Raw genomic sequence first — 11,065 nt, 5'->3', positions numbered from 1 at the left:
CAACACAATGCATTGTGTGGATCTGTGCACCTGTGTTGCACACAGACAATTAATTGGAAGCATGAAAATGATGAAGGCTAGAGACATGTAGCGTGAGATCACGCCACTGTTTCACAAACATTGCTGTTACAGGCATGTGTGTGTGTACCTTTGTGTGCATGTGTCATCTTTCCTGCCACTCTTTTGACACACCAATGCGTTTCACACTTAGCAGGTGTATTGCTGAGGAGCCACGTGCTTAGTCAGGGTTGAAGTAATTTGAGGTTGTCATAACATTTTTGCAACAAGTTGTTTTCTGTTACATATTTTACAACAGTAAACAGCAAGACCAACAACTGCACGAGACACCAAGCTTTGGTCCCAAGGGGAAATTCTTGAAATGACCGTAACACCTAACAGGTGATTGTTTTAAATCAACCAAGCAACTTCTGCCAATCAAATCACTTCCATTCTGTCTCAAATATTAAACACACCCACACACCTCACAGTACATTGACTGGTTTAAACCACTATTGCTCTGACTCAGTGAGCAGCATTTATAGATGCCATGAGACAGCAACTTCTTTTTCAGGCAGCAAATATTATCGGAGAGGTGGTGGTTGTTGTGACCATGGTAACTAAAATGCAAACCACGTTTTTCCCTTTTTACATAATTATAGGCGTGTTTGCTTTGAGTGGTTCCTGCTTTAGTGACTGCCATATTTGGATTAACCAACCAACATGGTCAGATTAAAATAAAAGTCTCTTCATGAAACCTATGGGGGATGTCACTGATGGTTTGTCTATTGTTATACAGTTGTTTGTTGCAAGGAAAGTTAGAGGGGCTCATTGACTGACTGCAGCTCATTCCACTAACATAACAAAATCAGAAGCTTACAAAACCAACTTCATTTTCACCTGACAGTGAAGTGGTAGTTTTTCATGCTAACTGTTGTAGTTATCAAGTGTTTCAACAAGTATTCATTCCCAGCTTGGTTAGCATTTGCTTTGCATATTGGGCTAGTATTATTAAGTAGTATTGTTATGCTGTGCACACTTCGAGTGAGGTTTGCCCAGATTTGTATGAAGAGAAATGACATGAGGAATGAAGGGATCAGTTGCAAAGGCATCTCAGTGGAAAGCCTCCCTAGGTAAGCTACATCCATTGACAGTATATAACTATAGACGAAGCTTTCCTCAGCCCTGGTATTTGCAGCCAAGCTACACCGGCAGCTGGCCCTGTCCTAAATGCAACATTCTGAACAAACACTGCATGAATCAGATTTGCATTAAAACAAAAAACTGCATATTTTTGGTACATATTAGTGATAAACTATGTTGACGGTGATCCTGGCTCTGGCTTTATACTTGATATTAGAATAAAACTTCAAACTTAAGGCTTCATTTCCTATAGCTCAGTTTTTTCATTCAAACTTTCTATCTGCTATGTGTTTATCAGGCTTTAAATGCTGTAGTATCAAAGCCAAAGCGTCTCAAGTGACTGAGTTATTTTCTCAGCTACAGTTTTTTTACAAGCTCTATAGCACACATGGGTACCAGCAAATTGACATATAAATTCAGCAGACTTGACTTGTCCTTCAGTTGTTGGGTATAATGTTGTCAAAGACTCATCAATATATTAAATAATGATAACATTGACCTGAGTCTGAAACATGTTCGATGTGCAAATGATACAGTTTCATATTAAATGTACACATTTCTGTTTCTCAAATTTTTGAAGGGTAAGGATCAATATGCAATGACTTTTTGTTTTTCACTGGATAAATTCTGAGTTTTGTTAAATTTGTCTTTAATCATAACATTTTGTATTCCTGTCTCATTTTTATCCTTGACTTTGTTTTAATATTTCTCTTTACTCTTGTCACTTATATATATATTGTTTTTTTCTTCAGCCTTTCTTTTTTTCTCCTTTCTTTTTTCCTTCTCTTCCTCTTGTCTCTCTCTCTCTCTGTTTTCTCCTCCCCTCTGTCATTCCTGCGGTTTTCATCTCTGTGTCTCCATTGCTGTTTCTCTCTCCCAGGGGTTTCCTTCGTCTTCTAATACAAGCTGACGGTGAATGACAGGCCAAAAGGACTTCTCTCTGATGCAGGGTGCAGGGGACAAGCTACAGCTACACTCTTTCACTCCTCCCTCTCTCTCTCTCTCTCTCTCTCTCACTTTCTGTCATATACTCAAATATAGATGCAGCAACACACTTAAATCCCCATTTTCCCCCCACTTTGCCATGACCACAAAGCTCTTTTGCCAAGGCAGTCACACACTGAGTGAGTATTTGTGCGTGTGTGTCACTGAGGTTGTCTCAGTCGCACAGGAGGAACAGAGCTTATTGTTTCTCAGGGTGACACTGGCCTGACTGCAGTTTAACTGGACTGACAGACAGGAGCAAGCTGCCGCCACACATCTGCTTTGTCCGCGTGTGTGTCTGAGTGTGTGTTTGTTTTTGTTCAGCAGAGATTAAAGAGCGATCGTGGATATTATATTCATTGCCTCTGGACCACAGTGCCTGTTGTCTTTCCTGCATGCCTGTCTGTCCACCTGCCTGCCTAATTACCCGTCTGTCTCACATCCTTGGCTGTCTCTCTTTCTGCCTGCCAGCTGATGATGCTCTGTAGCCTCAGACTCTGAGGCTGCGCAGTGCCATCGTGACATTTAGGAAGTGAGATCACCAAAGTTCATCTTCTTTGGGGGCAAAAAAGGACAAGAAATAATAATATAATCAGGGCTAATGTGATGAAAAAGATGCGTTCTTCTAAACATTCTTAAGTTAACATTAAAAAGTGAAGCAGAATGAACAGCCAGTATAAAGTAAAATATGGCATTAGTCAGTTGGCATATTGTCTGGAATGAATCCTATTGTCGTCACTGGACTAAAATGTGCTGTTTGGAAGTTAATTAGGTGTGAATGCTGAGAGGAACAAGTATCACATTTTCTGTTTGCAGGCCTATTTTTGTCCACTGCACATTAAAGGAAAAGGGATACATGATGTGGTATTATATTTCTTCTACTACTATTGACAAGACTGCCGTTTTGGGCCATCATTTTGCATTGAAAAAGCATATACTGTACATGTAAGCGTGTACACACGGGGTGGTCCAAATTAGTATAGAGAGAAAATTAGGCCATCCACGTGTTGACTGTAATTATTCTACATGTTCCGGACTGTCAGTTCCCATGAGCTCTGCAAAACTGACTGAATGTAAAAGAAGAAGCTTTTTACCGTAACTAAATCACAACAAGATGCTTTCACTTGAAAATGAACAATGCAAAGCATCTAAAATTTCGATTGCGGAGCTGTTGAAGAAACATAATTCCCAGCTGCTTCGCTCTCTTCAGTCAAAACAAAACATAAACGCTTTGACAGAGTAGGCAGCCTGGAGGAAGACCAGAGTTTAACCTCTGCTCGTTATTTACATGAAGTGATACTTCAAGGCGTTTAATGCCAGACCCTATTTCTGTTAAAGTCTGGCAAAAAAAGGCAAAGGTTAAGCTGTATGGAAGTTCACACTTGCTACACTGATGTTTGCAAAATCAGGATCAGTACTAGACTAAAAAAAAGCTTGATCTAACATCAAGTAACATGTGCATATAAAACCATTACTATTTTTTTTATGTTGACAATTTACCGAAAAGATTTTACACCTCCACAAGTCATAATCCAATTTGTATTTATTTTATAGAGAGGCTGATAGACATCAGAGGGGCTGCTCATGAGATCCATTTTTACAGGTCTCTAAAGGCTTTGTTATTAAATGTACTGCAATGTTTTTAGAAGAAATGTTTTGTGTTAAAAATCAAAAATGGTAGATTGGCGCACATACAGCGTGATTTTTTTTTATCAGTTAAAAAGACCATCTCAGAAGAGAAATCTCAGGTCCCACAGTTTCTTTAAAACACCCACACATCCACACATGTACAGACACACTAAGATTGCACAAAGATAGAGGCAGTCTTCCAGAAAGAAACATGCACACACACACACACACTCAGAGACACACACAAACTACCTACTCAGGCACAGCAAGCCAGGTAAACACAGAGGAATCAGGGTTAACTAGGCATCAGTGGGATGTGCTGTCTGGCTTCCCTCCTGACACCCATGTGTGTGTGTGTGTGTGTGCGCGTGTGTGTGTACTCATATAAGCATGCAGCCTCTTGTGTCATGCCATTGCCATTGGTACAATACATTTTTCTCACCACCATCTCAAAGAAATGGAAGCAGAAAACAAACAGCTAATGCCGTCTGCCCTCTTTTTCGTTCAGCGGGGAGCTTGATCTTTCTTTTATTCTTGCTTGTATATGTCATGCATCCCTGAGAAATGGGGGTGACAACACAAAGAGAACAGCAAAGTGGAAGAGGATGCAGTCCACCACTGGGACATTACATGGCAAGCTTTTTAGGAACCGTCAACAGAGTGGGTTGTGATAGCATTCAGAAAAAAAATGGTGTCCAGTCCCAATTATTCCACCAGCTGATGCTGCTGTTTGCTTTGTTCTAAACTGACTCAATCCCAGCAACACACCACTAAATCAAAGTGGAGGCAGAGGTAGCTCTGTGAGGAACCAAGGTTGAAATCACAAGCATTCTTAAATCCTTACATTTTTAATGGAGCATGCAGCGGATAGATTATTCATGCCTTGAACTCAGGTGAGCTTAACTTCTACGTTGATGGAGCCAGACAAAGAATGAGCTGTTAACCACTGAGTAAAGCTGGAGTGTATTTTAAAGGGAGGAGGTGTTTTAGATGTTCAAAGCCAAACGGCTTGGATAGATTTACATCTGAACAAGTCACAGAGGAAAAATAAGTGTGTATTAAAAATTCATCCATGTCTTTTGTAACAGCTAAACGTTCGAATTACAAGAATCCTGCAACAAGATTTTGACACTGGTAGTTTACATATTCATTAACAGCACGTGCAGAGAAATGACTTCTTATGACTCTCTGGCATCATCATCTTCTATATTAGCATCAATATTGCTATAGTGCTCGTGTTGCTTAAGCAGAAGGCCAACTCAGAACAGCACAAACTGCATTTCCTCAAATGGCCACTAGAGGCCAGCTCTAAAAGTGACTCAATCCCCATTACCCTTTCAACCCCATGGCCCCCATGCATGGGGGCTTTTTCATGCACCCAAAAATAAAAGCCATATAACACTGTACTAACCATGTAAAAAACGAATCGTATTGCATATCAGGAGAAAATCTACTACAAGCACATATAAGCCATATTTACACACATCAAACATAACTTCAACACCATGCAAATAAATTATCACTCATCAAAATAAAATTCTCATATCAAAGTCGACCCACTTGCCACATGGTTTACAAACCATGTTTACAAACCACGTTTACAATCAAATTGTTGTTTACAACAAAATAAAAGAGGTTATTTCACTGCTAACATCATAGTCTGGCAAAAACCACGAGGTGAGGGACTGTCTGGCAATCTTTATTTACAGTCCATGTTTCAGCTGTTGCTGGAGAACCCATCATTTCACTGGATGCACAAAGCAAACCTCCATCAATAGGTTTTACTTAAACTTTTACCTCCCCACCTGCTGCTGACCTCTCTGTAAAACACTGCAGTACTTTTTCCCCCTGTATTTTTATTGCTGTATCAGCATCATTATTCTGATGCATCAGGCTGACACTTATTTAATGTACAGCTGTCCTAGCAAAAGATTAATTAACTCGCAGGCTTGCTATTTATAGGTTTATTTTTGAAATGGTGCCACCATTAAGTGAATTATCGCCCGTCACCGGATCCAGCAGTCCTGATGAAATAATCAAATCAGATATGTAAAGCACAGCCGATAATCTCGTTTTCTAAATCTGATTACATTGTGTTGACAATATATTGGTAGGTCTGATGGTTGCTGGCCAGTGACAGCGTAGAGCATGGCAAGGTTGTCACGTCCTATTCAAAACAGGGTGTACTTCAGGAACACTGGCGCTAACAGGAAAACACAAAACAGCTGCTCACTTGTGTAATCAAGTATGTGACATTATTTACAACTGAGGTTACAATACTGGAGCATCACAAGCACAGCTAATCAGAGAATCATTGATCAAAGAACACAACAGTCTTTTAGATACATCAGAAATAAGTATCGGAAAAAAAGGAGGCATTAAAGGTAGGGTAGGAGATTTTGAAAACTCAGTGAGAGTCAGCCAGATTTTGAAAGTAAACACACGCACAACAACACAACCAGTCTGTGACTTCGGCCATCATGCACGTACCTCTATGGTGTGCGCAGAGAAGGAACAGAGCAGCCAACCAAACAACTCTATACACGCAGGTGTGCCTCGTAGGATTGGCTGATGTTTTTAGCGTTTTATAGCTTCAACAGATGATTAATATTCTTTGTTTTAAAGTGAAACTGCCGAACTAATCGGTTGCATTAGAATGAAATCTCCTACCCTACCTTTAAGGCACTGTGGTAATGATCCTTCAAACCAGATGAAAACTAACTCTACATAAGTAACTTGCATTCTACATGAAACAGTGGGTCTTGTCAACATTGTTTTTGGTTGTACAGGGTGGAGATGATGTTTTGAAAAATGCTTTTAGTTTGGCATGATGTAGCTGTTCTGCTTTTTTCCCCACCAGAAAGCACTCAGCAGAAACAAGCAACAAACTCTCTGGGAAATCTGCCATCAATTTTACATGATATCCATCTACTATCAACAACAAAGTAAACCCACTCAGGAACAGGCACACTTAATATCTGAAACCCTACCATGAGTGTATATGTGTTATGTTTAGATAGTAAATGAAAAGTCGATCCCAAATTGTTCAGATCATGGAGAGAAAAAAAATCTGATAAGAGAAATGTATTTGAAGTTACAGAGGAGGGGGATCATAATTAACAGAGGAGTCAGAGGAGTGGAAGCCATCTGTCTGCTTTACTGGGAGTCCTCTGCCCCACTCCTCACATTTGGTACTCTGTTTGTGACTCATGTTGAGGTGCTTGTGTGCACACAACAATTAAAACGTAGCTCTTCAAGTGGTTTTATCCCTGGTTTACTAAATGTCTTTCCTTTGATGCTGGCTTGGTTTACTTCCCTTTTCCTTTTGTCCCTGAGTCTAATATACAACCTGTTTCCTTCCTCTGTGATTGGCTGCCTCATTGTTTCCACCTGTGTCTCCTTACCTTTACCTGCTGTATTTAGACCCTGTTTACACATAGCCAGGTATTTTGAAAAACAAATATTTTTGTCCCTCTGTTTTCCAAAATAACATCGTGCACACATCATCATTTTCAAAAAAGTTTCATAAATACCCTCCAAGAGCTGTCATGACTACACCAGGCCTGTGGGTGGCAGTGTAGGAAGAAGGAGAAAGCTGTGCAAGCCAATCAGAAGCCTTATCAACATCTGGCTCTTTGTGTCAGAAGTTGTTCCAAAATTGCTGAAACTCAAGTCCTAACATGTCCCTGCTCCTCCTCATAGTAAGAGGAGCTGTATTTGCAAATGCAAACTCGTAAAAAGTGCTTACACCAGCAGAAATGCAAACGCTACCCGGACTGCTTCCATTACTAGACTACAGCCTGCTCTGGCAGCCGTACTACCCAAAAAAAGGTCGCACCAACTGACTGCCACAAACTCAGTTGTACCCCATTTTTGTCAGTTCACATTGAAATGCGAATACAGCGTTTTCCAAAATCTCTACTTTTGCCAGAGTTTTTAGAAAGATTCGTTTTCAGAGGCGAAAACTCAATTTATGAGTAAATGAAAGGCACAAACGCAGGGAAAAGTCTCAGTTTTTATGTGTATGTGTAAACGGGGTCTAAGTCCATGCCTGTGTCCAAAATCAGCCCACAGTCACCACAGGGCCTGATAATGCTGTGTTCAGCCTTTTGTAGTGCTGTCAGGATCATTAAACCCTGTAATGTGCACTCAGTGTATCCCACAATGCATCATGAAAAGTAGTATATGAAAATGATGGTCACAAGCATATGTGTGTTGATGTAGTTAAGATGCATACATTGTCTCCATGGCATCTGATTCTACAAGTGATTTTTTTTCCATCCACCACTGATTGTTTGTAAAATTAAATAACACAGCAAACACACTGTAGCAGTGATCGCTGGAAAAATGTCACTGCAAGAATTTTGACCTTTTCCTTTATCCTCTCATTCACAGTCATACCCCCCAGTGCATATAAAAACTCAATTTTCCACAGTTCCCAGGGTACGACCCCTCTTTTTGTCACATTAACAGAATGAAATAGCCCGATAGTAATAATTTAAGAGAAATGCTCACCTTGACTCTCCTCTCTCACACCTATCTGATTACCTGTCATCACTCTCTCTTTCTTGGTGCCTTTCTTTTTGAGTCTCAAAGTTAAGTTCATTCACTTCCTGAATCATGTATTTTGTCAAAAATGGATTGGCAGAGATTACAGAAAGGGTACGGAGGAAACAAAAGGAATTTAGAAAAAAAAAAGACAGACAAGGTATAATAATTTAGAGCACTCACGACGGAGCTCTTCTGCAAGATATTTTATTTTTATGACCTGACACACATGGCTCTCCAGTATTGTGCTTTCATATATGAGTGTATCTGTGTATACTTTATAGTCTCCAGTGTACATACTCAGCCCTGTGAACAATAATGAAGGAACAGCTGAAGAATTAAACCTTCACCTGATGTAGTCCCTGCTGGTCTTTACAACTACACACACACACACCCATCCAGGCAGCGTACACTGAGACCACCCACCTACAAATAAAACTACTAGCTAAGAATGGGTGCTTTAGCCCATGTGTTTTCTCATCCCTCCAGTATAATTGTGTGTTATGTTCACAATGTTCACAATGCAGATCCATTGTTAGTGTGTTTAAAGGACATCTTGTTGCATCAAATGTCAGTGTGTGTGTGTGTGTGTGTGTGTGTGTGTGCATGTAAAATGACGACTTTGATATTTCGTCTTTCATTTTGGCACAGGTATATGGAGTGTACAGCTCCTATGTCCTGCTTTGAGTGTCTGTGTGTGTGCAGTCTGTGTAAGGTGTATGTAATAAAGGATTTCATTTGGTTATGGGGCTTCAGAAGGGCCGTCCAGAGAAGCCTTAGATTGGATCTGCTGTGTGTCCGAGGAGGATGGGAAATAACATCAGCTGTCAGGAGAGGAAAGGTGAAAAATAACCTGTCATCACTTCTCTCCCTCTCTCTCTCTGTTTCATTCTCTTCTTCCTGGCTGCCCTCCCTCTCACCTTTGTAGCTTTGTCTCTCTCTCTCTTTCTCTCTCACTCTTCTCCTTGTTTGCCTAAAACCCGCTGCCTCTTAGCTGCTGGTTTGCCTAATGATAAACCTAAAAATAAGACAGTAAGGACAACAATTATGAGAGAATCAACAGGCTGTAATAACACACAGTAAGTACACTCCCAAGATATTTAAGCATCTGGCTGCTGTGCAGTGTACTGCAGCATGACATGCAACAATAAGTGAAAATATACTGACAGTGGTATAGCTAAGCATCAGCCACTATTCCATGGATATCTGGCTGTGCTATTGAAGGACATTTATGTCCCTCAGAAAGATCCTGTGTGGGTACCTAGCTGCACTGTGGTCTTGCTAGTTAATCTGATTATTACAGTCTGATGAATCACACTGGGACAATGCCTCATGTCACACAGGATGAAATCTCCACAACAAGAAAATATCCTGTAGATTCTATTGTCTGACTTGCAGTTTTATGATTTACAAAAAAAAACATAAAGTCCTCCAAACTAAAGACTAAAATAGCAAGATTTGTCTATCAAAAGACAGTTTAGGCAAGCCTTTTAGTGAACTAAGGTCCGATGGCAAGACAACACTTCAACCACACTTCTAATCACCTGTCATGTCATCCAATCAAGCACTTTGTCACCGTCCTCTTGACCACATCTCTCTCTCTCCCTCTCATCCATTTATCAGTCTTCCTAACCCATCCATCCATCCATTCCTTCTTCGCTTTGACATGGAACTCCCACCCTGAGTCTGCTACAAGCTTCTGTAAAACATTAAAACACCCTGATCACGTGACCTCAATACTGTGATTATTAATTACGCAATAAACTTTTTTTGCAGACAGAGGTAGTTTGCCCTAAAAATGCTTTTTAGTTTTGATTGTGCCTGAAATCATGCACTCATACCCTACTGTACCTGCTGCTTACTACATACAGTTTGTTCAATAGAGAAATTGAGAGTAGATTTATTGACATGGAAGAAGTTGTGAGACCATGAGATCACTCGGCAACCCATATTGTAGTCTTTATGCTTCATGCTTGTTAGAACAAAGGTCATTTGGACCAATCACCATCCATAAAGAATTACAACTACTTATATTAGCATGTGGTAGATAGATGATTCATCTAATAGCATTGTGTTTTTTTGAAAGTCCAGTGTCCAAGTAAGACTTCCCAGATTTATCTGTGTAACAAACCACCTAACACATCAAGTGAGATCTGCAACCTCATCATGTTCTAGCAGTCAGTGGCATAGTCTGTCACTAAGGCACAAAAAACTACTTGGAAATTGTGTATAGTTTTTTTTATCTATAAGACAAAGTACTTTTGTTTTTGAGTTGAAAAGGATCATGTATGAACTGTCTCTAAAAAGTTTGTTTTCTGTGATAGAGGTCCCACTAAGATTGTAATAACAGAACACTTCACTTCAGCCTGTTGGAAAAAAGCTTTTTGTGTGGTGAACTATTCTTTTGTGAAACCCAATGGTGAGTTAACTCAAAGCTAGTTATGAATTATTGCTAATAATTTAACACTTTCCAATCCTAAACATTTATTTTCAGGCTGATACATTTTCCAGATTGCAATTCTGCAAACTTTAATGAATTTTGTTCAAAATCAGTTTAAGTGGACATTTCTTTTGTATATGTCATAAGATTGTACATAAAAAGAGTGCAACTCTTTATGTCAAATTGTAAAAATGCTTTTTGTACAATAAAGTTTGTAGAAAAGTTTAAGAGTAAAGGACAAAACACACACACGCACTGTCACAAAGGATATAAAAAATAATGATTAAAGGTGAGAGGGGTACAGTGTGGAAGACTGCACGTCTG

Source organism: Parambassis ranga, chromosome 6 (genome assembly GCF_900634625.1).
Source record: "Parambassis ranga chromosome 6, fParRan2.1, whole genome shotgun sequence".
In the NCBI taxonomy this organism is placed as follows: domain Eukaryota; kingdom Metazoa; phylum Chordata; class Actinopteri; family Ambassidae; genus Parambassis; species Parambassis ranga.
The sequence above is the reverse complement of the archived record's forward strand: the minus strand, read 5'-3'. Positions refer to the sequence as shown.